This window comes from Protopterus annectens, chromosome 14.part0 (assembly GCF_019279795.1).
Source record: "Protopterus annectens isolate FY-2018-M chromosome 14.part0, PAN1.0, whole genome shotgun sequence".
NCBI classification, from domain to species: Eukaryota; Metazoa; Chordata; order Ceratodontiformes; family Protopteridae; genus Protopterus; species Protopterus annectens.
Window position 1 is genome coordinate 10,087,559 of NC_056748.1, and position 16,847 is coordinate 10,104,405.

Genomic DNA, 16,847 nt, shown 5'->3' on the forward strand with positions numbered 1-16,847 from the left:
GCGATGGCTCCACGGCCAATGTAGGAGCCGAGCTCACCTGCGCCAAAGCCCTGAGAGGGATTGGGGTCTGACAAGGGTCCAATGCCACCCCCCCCCCGAGAGGTGACGAGAAAGCATTGGCCCCCAGATCTCTCGATAGACTGAGACAACGAAGAGATCGGAGCAGTAGTCGGAAGCAATAGACCAGTAGTAATCAGAGTTGGTGGTTCCAGCACAACTTCCATGCACTCCGAATCCGGGCTCAAAGGAGTCGGAGGAATAATCGATAACGGTGCAGGTTGGGCTGTCGGCACCAATTTCTTTTGGGCTGGGCTCGGTAATTTAGCTAATGCCTGTGTCTTGAAAAGCCTCTTCACCATCCTCTCCACATCATGATCCGAATGCCTGGATGATCAAGAGGAAGACCAATGACTGCCTGCCACAGATTGCAACAGTGGGGACTGTAGAACAGACCGCACCAGCTCCAGGGAGGGAGACCTAGTTCTCCTGTGAGTCCTGACTGGCTCCAAAACCACTGATGGAGCTACCAGAGAAAGAGCTTTGTCAGAACCGACACTTGGATCCAACAAACTTACAGGTTTGCCTTAGATTTAGATGGCTCTGAAGCTGGAGCCGACGAAGATGATGGCTTAGGGGACTTTTCCTGTTTTTTTGATGGCTGAGAACCCTTCATAGCAACATCAAAGTTGCTCTTTAGTAAGCCTTGCAAAATCAACTTATTTTTTCTTTCCTGCAGGACCCAAGAACTAAAAGCATGACATATAGAACATGAGTACTGCAGGTGTCCACCCCTAAGCAAAAGACACGGCTCGTGTGCCCGTCCATAAGGGACATCTTTTGGCAGCACGAGCCACACTTTTTAAAACCCGAAGGTTTTGACTCTTTAGGATCTTTGGATACGCTAGCAATAACTATGACAGTACCAAAAAGAAAGATCAACAACAGCAACAACTACAACTAAAAAGAACTTTAAACAACTTTTTTTTTTTTTAAACAGGAAAGGAAAGGAGGGAAGGGGAAGGCCTCTAAGTTAAATGGCGACTCCCCCAACCCAGGAGAGCCTCTAACTTAAATGGCTGCTCCTATAAGGAAAGAGAAAGGGAAATGAAGAGAAAAAAGGGCCCTTAAACAAAGACGGGGCTGATAGAAGGGAACAGGGAACTCTCGAAGTCAAACGGGTTCAAGGGAACAAGATGCGCCTAAAGGAAAACGATGGCCACAACAACAACAAAAAGGCAGCAGCTGAAATGTCAGAAAAAGTGCAAGCCTAGGGTGAACACACTCTAACAAATTTTAACTATCTGAATGCTAAATATTTGGAAAAAATTACAAGAAGAAGAAAATACTTAGCCTGAGCCAGTATGAGCAATCTCGACGCTGCAAGTGGCAAACGAGATCTGGGTAACTACCGTTAGGCATGTTGGGATAGGGGCTAGCCTCAAGCTAGTAAAAGGCTCTCGAGCTATAGTATATGGCTGAGTCAGAGCCAAGGATCGGCTCCAAACCTAACCAGCAAAAACAGAGGCGAGATGGGGAGAATTAGAAGTTATGTACTTACCATAATGTTCCATCTGAGTAGGTGGATTCATTTGTCTGCAACCTGTGGGTTATGGATCCGATATCGGATCCGAACCGGCATGGTTTATCCAGCTATGGATCCGAGCTCTTAGCTCCTCCCCTCACCCATAATGCCCTGCTCTCCCTACATGACCTCAGATCGAGTTTGCCCTGAATCAAATTACCCTCGAAAGGGTAACACATAATATGCAGGAAACTGACAAGGCCAGGGGGATAGGAGGGCGGGATGGTTGCAGACAAATGAATCCACCTACTCAGATGGAACGTTATGGTAAGTACATAACTTCTAAATCTGAAGTAGGAGATTCATTTGTCTGCAACCTGTGGGACAGAGTCCCCAGCTACCTGAATCTTGGGCGGCCGTCATGGAAGGATATTCCGGAGCACCGCGGAGCCAAAGGATGCTCTACCCTTAGATGTGATATCCAGCTTGTAATGAGAAATAAAGGTATGAGATGAAGCCCAAGTGGCTGCTGAACAAATGTCATCCAGAGGAATCCTAGCCTTAAAGGCCGCTGAGGTAGAAACTGACCGGGTGGAATGGGCGTGGACTCCCTCCGGTGCGGGCCTCCCAGAGGCTTGATAAGCTAGAAGAATACACTGCGAAATCCAGCGTGACAAGGAGACTTTAGAAATTGGCTTACCCAGATTGAATTTGGCAAAGGAAATGAACAACTGGTCGGATTGCCTATGACCAGCTGTCCTGTTAAGATAAAAATGAAGCTGCCTGTGAACATCCAAGGAATGCAGCTTGTATTCACCCTTGTTCTGATATTTAGGAAAGAAAACAGGGAGGTTAATGGACTGATCAATGTTTGCTTCTGAAGCTACCTTAGGAAGAAAGGAGGGATTGGTCCTGAGGTATACGTGGTCTGGATGGAAGACCAAGTAAGGAGGCTTTATGGATAAGGCTTGAAGCTCCGAAACTCTTTTGGCCGAAGTAATGGCTACAAAAAAAGCAGTCTTGAGGGATAAAAATTTATGATCTACTGAGGCCGCAGGCTCGAAGGGGGGAGCGGTCAAGGCCTGAAGAACCAAAGAAAGATCCCATGGAGGAACCGCTTGCTTGACAGGGGGTCTCTAAGGAGAAAGGTGCCTTTCAGGAAGATTTTACACAATTTGGCAGACATAAGTGGTCCAGAGTCATGACCAACATGATAGTGAGAAATGGCCGCAAGCTGCACTTTGACCGTGGAACTACTGGCACCATCATTAAAAAGAGTGGTTAAGAAGTCTAGCACCAGGGGAAGGGGAACCATGAAGGGATCTAGACCTTGCCGCTCCGCCTAAATGGAGAATCGTTTCCATTTACTGTGGTAAACTTTCCTGGTAGATGGTTTATGAGCCGCTACCAGGATGGCCTTAACGGGGGACGAGATACCGGGAGTCCTAATTAGGAGTGGAACTGGAGCAGCCAAGCAGTTAGCTTCAGGTTGTCCAGATTCAGAGTTGGTAGGTTCGATGGGTGCGATATCAGATCCAGAAAGGGATCTAGAATCCAAGGTGGATTCACCGAGTGAGGCCTTAGGTAAGGGAACCAGATCTGTCGAGGCCAGAATGGGGCAATGAGGATCATTTTGCACCCCAACCGAGAGGCTTTCTGAAGAACTTGGAGCATCAGAGGCAACGGGGGATAAGCATAAAGAAGACCGGGAGGCCAAGCATGCACCAGAGCGTCTCTCGGGGAATCCCCTGGAGGAGGGATTAGAGCGAAAAAACTGTCGCACTTGGTGTTTAAGGGAGACGCAAAGAGATCGCAACAAGGAGTTCCCCACCGTGCGAAGAAACATTTCGCTACTTGAACATTGAGAGACCACTCGTATGGGGAGAGAATGGTGCGACTGAGCTTGTCCGCAAGGATGTTGGACCGACCCGGAATATGCGTTGCAATGAGAAAGTGGTTGGTGGAGATCGCCCATTCCCACACTCTCATGGCTTCTCGACATAAAGGATAAGACCTGGTTCCCCCCTGTTTGTTGATGTACCAGACAACCGACATGTTGTCTGACTGAATCGCAATTGTTCCCAGAGGAAGAAAGGCCTGAAGTGCTCGCAACGCCAAGAGCACTGCTCTCATCTCTAGAACACTGATATGCAGGGAGGTCTCTGAGTCGTTCCACGTGCCTTGGACCGTCCAGCCTGCAAAATGCCCCCCCCCACCCGAGGCGGGAGGCGTCCGTGGTCACCGTGGCGAGAGGGGGAGAAGCACAAAAGGTGCGGCCTCCGTGGAGATCCTGTGAGTCAAGCCACCACAAGAGGTACCGCTTGCAAGCTTTGCTGATCGCAATGGGATGATGCAGAGGTAGAGCAAGATAAGACCACTGAACTTGAAGTGTCCACTGAAGGACCCGCATGTTGAACCTGGCGAATGGAAGAAGAGATATAGCTGCCGCCATGGACCCTAGAGCCCTCAGGACCAATTCCGCCGGAACTGAGCTGGAGTGGAGGATGGCCCTCACCTGGAGTCGCAGATTCTGAACTCTGTCGGCTGTGAGGAAGGCTCTTAACTCCCTCGTGTCTAACCTGGCACCTATAAAATCTATCAACTGAGTAGGGGCCAGGTTGGATTTTGCTACGTTTATCGTGATGTCCAGGCGGGGAGCTAGATGAAGAAAGGAGTCTCGCGCCAATGATAGTAGATGCCTTGTTGGGGCGGTAAGAAGCCAGTTGTCCAGGTACGGGAAGACCTGCACCCCCTGAAGCCTCAGGTGGGCCGCAACCACCGCTAATACTTTGGTGAACACCCTGGGGGCTGTGGTGAGACCAAAGGGAAGGACCCTGAATTGGTAATGACTGGCTCCCAGCCGGAAGCGAAGAAACCTCCTGGAACGTCTGTCCATGAGTATGTGGTAGTACGCATCCTTGAAGTCTATAGAGTACATCCAGTGATTCTCTCCCAGAAGGGGGAGGATGGATTGCAAGGTGACCATCCGGAACTTCTCCTTGGGAACTGCCAGGTTTAACAGGGACAGGTCTAAAATTGGTCTTAGGTCCCCCGTCTTTTTTGGCACTAAAAAGAACCTGGAGTAGAACCCTGATCCTATCTGGTCTGGGGGGATGGGCTGGATGGCTCTTTTCCCCAGCAGATGGCCAATTTCTGCCGATGCGGCCTCCCGCTGACTGGGTGGGACGTCGGGGAGGGATATTAATTTTGGAATGTGATGAAAGGGGATCTTGTATCCTCTGGATATAATGCGGAGGACCCAGCGGTCTGATGTTATGGACTCCCATGCCGCTAGGTGCTCCGAAAAACGTCCCCAGACTGCCTCCAGAGTGGAGCAGTCAGGCAACCCTTCAGGGCTGCTGTGCGGGCCGTTCAGAGAAAGGTTCTCTAGACCCAAAGTTCCTGGGAGCCCCTCTGCCCCTGGGGCGGCATCCTCCCTGTCCACCTCTGCCATGGAAGGACTGGTTGTCCGGAGCGGGTTGGGATTGCTGTGACTTCTGGAACAACATCTACTTCTGGCCTTTTTGGTTCCTAGAGTAGGACCTCTGGGGCACAGAGAAGCGGATTCCGACGGCAGACAGCGTCTTCCCATCCTTTTCGCTCTGGGTCAAGGTATTGCGAACCGTCTTGCCAAAAAAGGCAGAACCATCAAAGGGGGCGTTCGCGAAGGACGCCTTGAAGGGCTCCGTGAAATCGCAATGGCAGAGCCAGGCCTGGCGTCTTGTGACTAGGCCTACTCCTGCAGCTCTAGCGGCTCCCTCAGTAGCATGGGACAGCAACCGCATAGAGGTATTCGTCACGGACCGAAGAGTGGCCATACGGGTGGAGTGCAAAAGTTTGTCCTCCTCTGACATGGACTCAGGGGGGGATGCAGCGTATTCTTTAATAAGATCGCGCTGCATCCTGATAACATGTGCCAGGTAGTTGACCGCCCTCACTGAGAAGGTCGCTGAACTAAACATTCGCTTCCCCAAGCGGTCCATCTTCCGAGACTCCTTGCTCGGAGGATGGACTGAGGGACTCCTCCTGGGCGAGTTCCCTCCTGGTGGCTGCTGCCGTCAACATGGCATCTGGATAAACACTTTATATAAGTAAAGCTTTCGGATACAATCCTTTCTCAATACAAAACAATGCATAGAACCAGCTCTTTATATATAGGTCCAAATATATCACATGACATGCAGCCAAAATCACATGATATGTCATCCAAATCACAAAAATATTTTAAAGAAACATTTTAAAAAACTTTTTTAAAAAACTTAATACAAAAACTTGGAATACTTTAATAAAACTTTAAAAAATATATATATTTAGATAAAACTTCAGGCTAAGAGAGATTAGCTCTACTTAATTTAACTAAAATAGGTTTGAGACTGACTTGGCTATTCAAGCCTGGTTTTGAATCACTCATAAGTCTCAAGATCCATTCATATTCTTTAATTTCTAAGTGATTATTTAGGTCCCCTCCCCTAGGTGTAGGTGTAACGTGGTCAATAATTCTAAACCTAAAAAAATGCTGCTGACCAAATTCCTCTATATGTTTGCATAGTGCATTCCTGTCATAGCATCTCCTAATTTCTGACTTATGTTCAGTCATCCTGTCCTTAAGCCTGCGGGTAGTTTTGCCTACATAGAAAGCATTACATGCCTGGCAGGTAGCCAAGTAAACCACATGGGTAGTAATACATGTACCTGCTACTCTAAAACTAAATGTCCTACCATTGATAGGATGCACAAACGTATCATTTTCTGTACTACAAATGTCATCACAACAAGAACAGTTGTGACATTTGTGAGTACCATATTTCAGGTATGTCTAATAAAAGAAAAAGTGAGAGCCCTTTAGGACTGGGGAAACAGAGCCACAAGTTATCCGAGGCACGTTGAATCTATCAGCAATAGAGTTAGATGACACTCATTATTCATTGTTTTCAAAGGGCCTGAATTTCATCCCTTGCTGTGAAGAAAATTTAGTATCAGCATTAACTGATTTAAAAATCTTCTCCAGCTTTACTTATATAAAGTGTTTATCCAGTGGTTTCCTGCCTTGTTCTTTGCATTTTGGTTCCTGGCATTTATTTTCGTCAACATGGCATCAACCAGAGGCCCCTTACTCCAGTGGGCACGGTCTGCAGGGGGGCTAAGAATACGGTCTGGCCTTTTGGGGATTGGCTCCATGGTGTCCGGTTCCTTCCACGCCCTGGTGGTAATAAGGTCCACCAGGGGGTCGGCAGGAGGGGACACCCAAGAGGTAGACGGGCCCGCTTCGAATGCCTCCAAGAACACGGACTCGTCCGAGGAAGACTTGGGGGCAGACCACCCTCCCCTTATGCGAAGCATTTCCATGATGTCTCCAAAGGAGACATCCTCGGGGGGTGATCTTGGGGAGCCTTCCCCTTCCTCCAAATCCGTGTCTTCTGTTAAAGACTCGGGGGAGTCTATGTGCCTCCTTTTACACGTATGCTTGCGAGGTGCTTCCTCAGGGGGGCTGTCCGAGGAGCCCTCGCAAGCAGTGTCTTGTTCCAATGGAACAGCTTGGGGCATTGGAGCGGGCTGTCCCAGTGGCCGGATGGTGGAAGCCTGACCCAGTGCAGATGGAGCGCGGGAAGGAGCCGAAGCAAGTGCCGGGGGTCCGGAAGCCCTCAACAGGGCCCTCTCCACTACATCAAAAGCCGAGGGGGGAGCCAGCCTCGACCAAAGGATCCAAAAGTCGGCTCCCCCTCGGATCCGAAGAGTGGATCGGAGCCGCCCAGACACTGGATCTGAGGGGCCAGTGCGCCCGACACAGACGGCGCCAAGGCACACCGAGTCCCCGGATCCGGCTCGGAGCCAGGCTCCGAGAGGTCGGATCCAAACACTCGAGGGCAGGGTTGGATCCGGCACCTAGTACTATCGAGCCGACCCACCCGCCCGAAGCTGCCCGGCTCAACGCCCAACCCGGTAGCGGGTCAGAGAAGGAGCTATAGGCTTGAAAAATGGGGTCAAGCTCCCCCCCAGAGGGGGGGGAGGCAGGAGCACTCCCATCTGCATCTGGGCCTGGATGAACCTTCTCATCATCCGGTCCAGATCAGCGTCGGAAAGGCTATACGTAGATCTCGAAGAGGCTACAGAGGTAGGCCTTGAGTGCCTCCTCGATAGCCTCGACGGAGATAGAGTCTCCTCCTCCTCAGGCCCTGGTGAAAAGCAGACCAGAGACCGGAGCCGAGGAGGGGGAGAACCAGCAGCCAAGGAGGCCGGAGGAGAAGCCCGCTTAGCTGGTGGGGCCGAAACGGAGGTCTCGGCCCGCCGCTTGTGGTGCTTCTCCCTCCGGTCCTTTTTTCTTGCCTCCCTCTCCTCCAACCCAGCAGCGGGAGGTTGAGTCCCAGGTGGAGGAGGTGGAGCAGGCGAGGAGGGGACCGTAGAAACAGTACCCACCGCAGGAGCGGGAGCCGAAGCCGAGTCCGGGGGCAGAAGTCCCACCAGGACCAGCTTCGACCTCCGCTCCTTCAATGCCCTGGGGTTGAACCCTGCACAAATGAAACATCCAGAAGTGAGGTGTTCAACCCCAAGGCATCGAACGCACCGAGTGTGGCCATCAGCAGGGGAAAGCTTATGGCCACACTCGGAGCACTTCGAAAAAATTGCCTTAGGGGCCATTTCAGACATAACTAAAGTCTTTTTTTTTTTTTTTTTTAAGAAAAAACAAACAACAAGTGCTAGCTAGCACACACACAGGCCCCAAACAGCACACACAAACAAAACTCCGAACCAGCGAGGGGAGGGAATTAAAATAAAGTTTTAAAATTAAGAATTTTAAACCAAAACTATCAAAACACTAAAGGGAACCTAATACAATCACTCAAAACTAACTACAAAAATGTAATAAAACGCTTTATAAAGGATTTATAAAGACTTAGCTGAAGAGCTCAGACGATCAAATCTGGTTACCAGCGTGGCAAACTAGATCTGGGGTCATGTAGGGAGAGCAGGGCATTATGGGTGAGGGGAGGAGCTAGGAGCTCGGATCCATAGCTGGATAAACCATTCCGGTTCGGGTCCGATATCGGATCCATAACCCACAGGTTGCAGACAAATGAATCTCCTACTTCAGATCATAACATATACAGTTATCTGGCATCTACCAATCCCCATGGGTGCCGGTTACCTGGGAGTTTAGTGCACTTGCAGAACAGGGTGGTTCCAACACAAATTGCATAGTACGGAGATTTAACTACTGACTTCATTTCTTGATAGGAAGTGTTTCTCCTTTATGGCACAAAAGTTAGCATCTGCTACAAAACCCAAGAGGACCATGTACCTATTTCAGTCCTCAGACTGAGGAGCAGGCCTCAGTTGGAAATACATCCTAATTAGTATTACCAATTATGCTGTTAAATTTGTGACCAAATTACTGATGTACACAGTCAAGTCTGTGTGATAAATGCATTAAATTAGACAGCACCTACCAAAAGGGAAGGCAATTAGCCTTCATCTCATTCAGAGGTAGGCTGCAAATTATTTAATTTATTCTTAAAAAAATCCTTAAAGTAACGTATGTAATACTGGCTCTTAGTGATTTTTCAAAGTTAGATATAGATCAAAGCATCTGAGGAGTCACATGCCACAATGCATTTTACTCTTGTCTGTAGTTATGCATTTTGTTTTTATTTTTTTTTATTATTAGAAAGTTTTGAAAACTTTTTACTAAACCATACTCCAAATAAATTTAGGATTTACTACTGTGATGTTACCTTGGGGTAATGTATGTTGCGTCCATAGACTTTATTAATGGGACACTTTAGCTTATCCGCAGTAGCGTGTTCATTAGTCTATGTACGCAACAATAGTTTTTCTGACGCTGCTTTTCCTCTATGACATCAGTATATGGAAATCATATTTTTAACAGTGTTTTTTCTTGCTGAAATACAACAAGAAAATGTTCCCTAATGGGTAAAGGTGCTATTAAGCAGTTAGCAAGATTAGAAAAAAAGTTGGAAATCACTAACAAAAGACTAGTGGAGACGTACATTTTCTTTCTCATTCTGTCCAGTACACTGGACTCCCACTGTTAAGTTGTAAAGCCTGTGTTACCTGCTTGAGGCAGTTATAAATATTTCAAATACATGGAAGGGTCTGTTCTAAGGACAACAATTTCTTTAATTATTTACAAATAGATGTCCATGAGTCTGGATGCTTGGTATTTTTAGGCAATAAGTCCTTGTAACAGTCTAAAAGTGGCATTCTGTTTTTCGGAAAACAGAGTGGACTCGTTCTGGTAGGAGAAGGTCCTCTCTCCCTGACCCCATATGTAATGCTATGACATTGCTTAGATGCTTTTCTCAAAAAAGAAATCAGGCAGTGGAGGCTTTCAGGTCTAGGAAGTGAAATATTTACAAACGTATATATCCCTCTCCCAATAACTCACCGCTCACAACAGTACGTAATACAATTCAACTCTTATTTCATAGACAGTAGGGTGCATCTAACCAAGTATTCTCCAACATCTAATCCTAATTCTACCCAAAAGCTGTGTATCAGCACATCTACTTTCAGCTTCAAACCTGGGCTCACATCCTATATAAAACTACTTGTATTCAAACTATGTTGCACTTCAGCTGATGACCTTTCAAGTGAGTCCTTTAAAACAGCAGCCAATAACACTGACTATCCTGTTCAGTCCTTATAAATATGTCAGTCCAGGAGTCTCATTCCCTCTTACTAGAAAAAGTCACACATTATCCCTCTGCACAAATAAGTAAATTCAACAGACATTACTAACTTTAGACCTATAGCAATCTTATGCCCCACTTTGCAAAATACTTGAAAAATGTATTTGAAAAAACTGTTAAACTATCTCCTGAAGGAACTCCTATCCCCCACACAACATGGCTTCTGTCCTTCCATAATAGTAACACTTCTAACCTACACAGATACTGTCAATGACACTATAGATAATGGCACTGTAAAAGTTGCAGACTCCAAATCTGACCTCAAAGCAGTGACAAGTGGAGTACCACAGGGTTCCGTCCTGGGACCTCTCCTGTTTGGTAAATACTTCTCTGAAGTACAAGCTAACACAGAAGGCCTCTGGCTAACGAAGTTCGCAGATGACTGCAAACTAGGTGCCATAGTCAAGTCCTCAAATGATGTGGACATCCTACAGAAGGGCCTCACTGAGACAGATGCCTGGTGTCAGGGCCATGGCCTAAAGCTCAATGCCAAAAAGTGCAGTGCCATCCCCTTTGGCAAAAACTCTGTACCCATGAGCTACCACATAGGCAGCAATCTACTTAACACCAAATGCATGATAAGAGTCCTTGGGACCCAGGTGGACAGTAGTCTCGCCTTTGATAGTCACATCGCCACAGTAGTCAGGAAGTCCTATTACGTGGCACACGTCATCATAAAAGGGTTCTCATCCAGGAAAAAAAGAGGTCACTGTTCCCCTCTAGACCCATTATAGAGTACAAAGCCCCTTTTGGAATGTACCTCACAAGACATCTGCAGCAGCTGGAAAGGCCACAGAAGTACCTCACAAAGAGGATTACTGGCCTCAAACAAATGCCCTACACTGACCGCCTCAACAAACTCCAGCTTTACTCCGTAGCATATCGCCTACTCTGAGGTGATCTCTGCCTAGTATATAAATCTGCCTAGTATATAAAGCTATGTCAAACCCAGAGCTGTTGGACATGCTACACCTAAAGAAATCCCAATCCCTCCGAGCTACACACTCTAGGGACCTAGACCTTGTCACCACAATAAACAGGACATGCTGGAGGGATAGATTCCTGTCCCAGAGACTTCCCATACACTGGAACAGACTACCCATCTATGTCAAGCAAAGTTCTTCATTAGCACTCTTCAAGAAAAATCTTGATGAGTGGATGGGAAATAGGAAATACACCCCGGGGATCACTTCTGTGTCTCTGCCCGACAGTGGCACAGGAAAATAACTTTCTTGGGTGGTGTAAGCTGGGGAACCTTGTTGGCTAGGCTTACATAGGCCTTTGGGCCGATAGCCTAGTACTTAACTATGAACCAAAGTACATTCCTACTTATTTCTAGACTTGTCTAGAGACTTCGACACAGTTTGTCACAGCACACGTCTACTTCATATGTCCTCATTAGGTCTCTCTCAGCCCACCCTTCCATAGTTCAAAAGCTACCTATCCAATAGGTATTAGTAAAATGTCACGCCATCCTCTCTCCATACCTCCCAGTCACCACTGATGTACCATAAGGCTCTATCCTCAATCCCTTGCTCTTTAACATAGTCAACAACATACTCCAGGCCTCCCTAATACAGTAAGCAGATGACCACATTCATTTGCACATTTGACATTGACTAATACAGTACGCAGATGACCACATTCATTTGCACATTTGACATTGACTAATACAGTATGCAGATGACCACATCATTTGCACATTTGACATTGACAACATGGAACACCTCCAACAAATTTCTCAGGAAGCTTAAACAGCCACTGAGACAATGCTTTGTAACTCACAACTCATGTTCAACTCTAAAAACTTCTATTTTTTTCTAAAAATCCCTCTCTTGTGAAAAATGTTAAAGTTCTCTCTCTTGATAATACAACCACAGAAGTCAATTCTCATTGCAAATTATTAGGGATGATACAGGACAATAATCTTAAATTCAACCTGCATATACAAAATTGCATAAGAAAAACTAACCAAAAATTAGGGATGTTTTACAGAGCCAAAAACATTCTCACTAACGCAACTAAACCTACTCTTGCCACTACTTATTTCCTCCCCACACTTCTTTATGGTGTTCCCATCCTTATTAACCTCCAGGCATTACAAAAATCAAACTATGAACAATGCTATAACAATGTTGCTAAATTTACAGCAAATACTCCTTTTAGAAGGGCTAAATTGGTTGGGAACTCCTCATCAACTAACAAATATACAGCTTCTTACCACCTGTAAAATTATCGAGCATTCATCTGCTTGCCCAGCACTAAACAACATTCTACTCAACTATATTCCCAGTTGATCATTACGATCTAAAAACTCCTACCTGTCCACAAACCTATTGAAGCTGCTAGGCACTGTCAATACTCATAACATATTGCTAAGGCCTGCAGCTCCTTACCTGTATGCACCAGGTCAATACCCTCTCAACCTCTTAGCCCAAGAAATCTGGACAAAGCCCAACATAATGGGGGTGACAAAGGCTCAAAAATAGGGACAGAGTTTAAATATTATTCTTATAAACTTATAAAGTTACTAGAATAAAAGTGTATGTATTAAAATGCATTTTCTAAATGACATGAAGTCTGAAACTCAAATTTCACATTAGTTACTAATTTTACTCCTCCAATCATCCAAGTGATTTGCCAGAAAACCAAAACTTCTTTGAGGAACAGGCAAAGATTTTGAGGCAAAAATCTGGACAGCTGAGAAGGCAAAACCATTATGAAAGACTTACTAGCCAAAATATGTCTTTGTTCTTGCTCAACACCAGGATAAACTGTATCCCTAAATCTGAACAAGTACCTATTCATACCTTAATACCTCCTTACTCTCCCTTCTTACATCTATTTTTCTTACCCGTTTTTCTCCCCAAAATATATCATAAACTTACTTTTTTCACTTCACATTGCAATTCCTGCTTGTATTATACTCACTTACCTTTAATTTCTCTATATACTGTCTAAAATCAATACTGTGTTTGTTAATTTAAACTGAGACCACAGTAGCATACTGATATAAGGTTATCCTGTTTTTTCACCTGAGAAATGGTTAAGAAATGACTTACAGTTTCAGAGCAGTCCTTGGTCAATTGTGATTGCTTCTTAAACACAAACTTGTCTTTGCTTTGGCTCATTAGCAGCAGTACAAAGAACTGCCTGCTCACACCCTTGTTCTCCCCTCCCCCTTCCCTGTTTATTACCTTAAGACAATCCCAAAGTTAATAAATATTACCTGTGGCAGGCACCAGTTTTACAACTAGAACCACCCTTGTCACTATCATATGTTCATTTATCAGTTAACTCTGTTACCCAATTGTTTCCAGCCCCCTCATAAGAGCAACTAACAGGGTCTCTACCCGCTTCGCTCCCCACCCTGCCCCCTATTCCCTCCCGCCCCCAGTGGTCCCACCTTTATTACACTCACAAACCCCTCCCATTTTTCCAGTAGCCAACCACAGCACTAACCCAACACTACATCCTCCATCTTCCCACTACTATCACACCTCCTCAACTAACATGTACAAGCATACCTTACCTATGCTCACAGCATGCACTCTCCTTGCATATCTTACATCCTACCAAAGCTCCATCATTCCCCCACTCAACCACTACCACTGTACTACTACTCACACCACCACTCATGTCTCACCCTCACTCAGCTCCCCTCCCACCAACTCAAGAAACTTCCCTATGCACCCCTCACATATTCTACCAACTATATTACTCAAACATAAAGCATCCCTACAACTTAACAGAGTAACCCTCCCACCATACCTATTTCCCAAAGAGCACAATCATAAAGTTTCCCTTATAAACAAACATATTCAAAAACTTAGAAAACTAATAACCTCATGCATATCTAAACTAGCCCTAAGTGGAGATATCCACCCCAACCCTGGCCCTACCATCTCCAACCCCAACCCTCATAATCAGACTAGAAACCACAACTTCTCCCATATTACAACCAGTAGAAAGCCAAGTGACTTCCTTCTACTAAGCCTAAATATTAGAAGTATATCCAACAAAGTCCATGAACTCCATGCCACCATAGACTTGTACTCCCCAGATATAGTCATCCTGACAGAAACCTGGCTAAAACCTCACATTACCAGTGAGCAAATACTCCCTACAGGTTATGGCATACTAAGAGTAGACCGGCCAAACAAGAAAGGAGGCGGTGTAGCTATAATATTTAAACAGCATCTAAACATCCAGATCTTAAAATCATCAGCTCCACAAATAGGCAATGAAGAAATAATATATACCAACCTCAAAATAAACCATCAACATAATTGGATGCTACTTCCCACCTGGCCAAAACATCACTCCACTAGAAAACCTCCTCAGCTGGTCTACCCACCATCTCCCCCAACAGACTATCATTTTAGGTGATTTCAATATTGACTGGCAATCCTGTTCTGGCAACCATTCAACCCATCATGTAAACCTTCATGGCTTCACCCAACTAGTCCAGTCGCCAACCAGGATAAATAAAACTCCAGCAAGCACACTACCCTGGAATGGATACTAGTCAGTAAGAACCCCCAGTCATATATAACAGGCTGCTTATCAGACAGCCTCAGTGATCACTCCTCAACATTCCTACTCAAAAAATACCTATACCAAGCTAAACCTGTCATCTACCGTCAAATACGTAAAAAACTAAACTTTAACCCACTGACATTCATCTCATCCCTTAAAGAATGTAACTGGCATCCTCTAAAGTAAGTCAGTCTTGATGACGCAGTTGAATTTTTTAATACTACCTTCCTGAGCATCCTTAATTACCATGCCCCCATAAGATTTTCCAGAATCAAAGCACAACCCTCCCCATGGCTACAGAAAACCACTAAGTCAGAAATGAAAAACAGGGATAAAGCCTGGGAGCACTGGTGCAAAACCAAAACCCCCTCAACTAGTCTGCCCTAGACTTCTCTCAACACAGCCCCAAACAATTCTGGTCCTCCATAAACTCCATCCTCCACCCAGGTAAAGTCAGTACCCCTCCTCCTAACATCCCTCACTCCTCAAAAAATATTGCTACCTCATTCAACACACACTTCACACAAACCATACTACCACTAGCTAAACAACACAACCCCCTCCCCTCCAACCCACACCTTCAACTAGTAATCTCCCCACTGCCTTCTCTTTTTCTCCTGTACCTACCTCCAACATAAAAAACTCTTAACTAAACTTAAGCCCACCGGATTAGCAGCAGACAACCTCCCAAGTTGAATACCTACAAATCGCAGCTGATGCTCTGGCCTACCCAGTATCCATCTTGATTAACCAATCTCTGTCAGAAAGTTACGTTACCACACTGTGGAAAGTATCACATATAATTCCCCTCCACAAAGGTGGACCCTCCACAGAACTAACCAATTACTGCCCCATAGCTATTCTCTCTCCACTCTCCAAAATACTAGAGAGATGCATACACTCTCAGGTCTCAGACTACCTCCTTACTAACAACCTCCTTTCCAATACTCAGCATGGTTTCTGACCAAACCATAGCACCAACACTGCCTTACTCTCCTTTACTAACACTATCCTTCAGCATAAAATCAATGTCTCTCTCTCCTCTGCTACTTTCCTAGACCTATCTAAAGCATTTGACATGGTCCCACACAAACAACTCATCTCTGTCCTCAATAACCTATCCTTCTCACAATCAGTCACCAACTGGTTTCAGAGTTACCTGTCTGACCGCCAACAATCCGTTGTATGGCAGAATGACATATCTCCCCAACTACCTGTCTCCATAGGGGTTCCCCAAGGATCCATCCTTGGACCCCTACTCTTCTCTGTTTTCACCAATAATCTAGCCTCTGCCACCAAACATGGCACACTCATACAATACGCAGATGACTCAACCATCATCTGTTCAGCCCAGTCCCTACCCAAACTGCAAAACGTCACACAGGAAGCTTTTCCTCTGTTGAAACTTGGTTATCCGATGCCCAATTAATACTCAACACAAACAAAACTAAACTACTCATCTTCCAACCCATCAAACAAACTCAAAATAACTCTCACTTTAACATCACAGCAAAAGACAACACCACTATATACCCAACTGAACACACCAAATTGCTAGGAGTGGAAATAGGCAATAAACTAAAATTTGACATTCACATATCCTTGACCATAAAAAAGTCCACAAAAAACTAGGAGCACTATACAGAAATAAGCAACTTCTCACCAAAGCAGCAAAGATTTCAATAGCAAATTCCCACCTTATCTCCACCCTACTTTATGCCTGTCCAATATATACCAACCTAAGGTAATGCGATCTAAACAAGCTAGAGACCTGCTACAACAAAATCGCCAAATTCGCCACAGGGGTATCCTACCGTAGTCACCACTGTCTCTCACTTGCTGAACTGGGTTGGCTTGAAATCCCTCACCTCCTTCAATGGTATCAACTCTCACTCGCCCACAAACTAGAAAATCATCCACTAAATGTCCCATCCCTCCAGAATCTACTCCATCCCTATCGCACCACCAGACCACTAAGATCCAGCAACAAAAATCACTTGCAGATCACTAAAGCCAATAACTCTGCTGGAGAAGCACTATTCTCTTGCACCATAGCCAAATTATGGAACTCCCTCCCA

At 45.6% G+C, this 16,847-nt stretch overlaps 1 protein-coding gene across 6 annotated transcripts in view; it reads right to left on the bottom strand.

The window, feature by feature from the left end:
• The window catches only part of ADD3 (adducin 3), a 3,087,715-nt gene that overhangs the window by 1,071,990 nt on the left and 1,998,878 nt on the right, over positions 1 to 16,847 (bottom strand). The window lies entirely within an intron of this gene.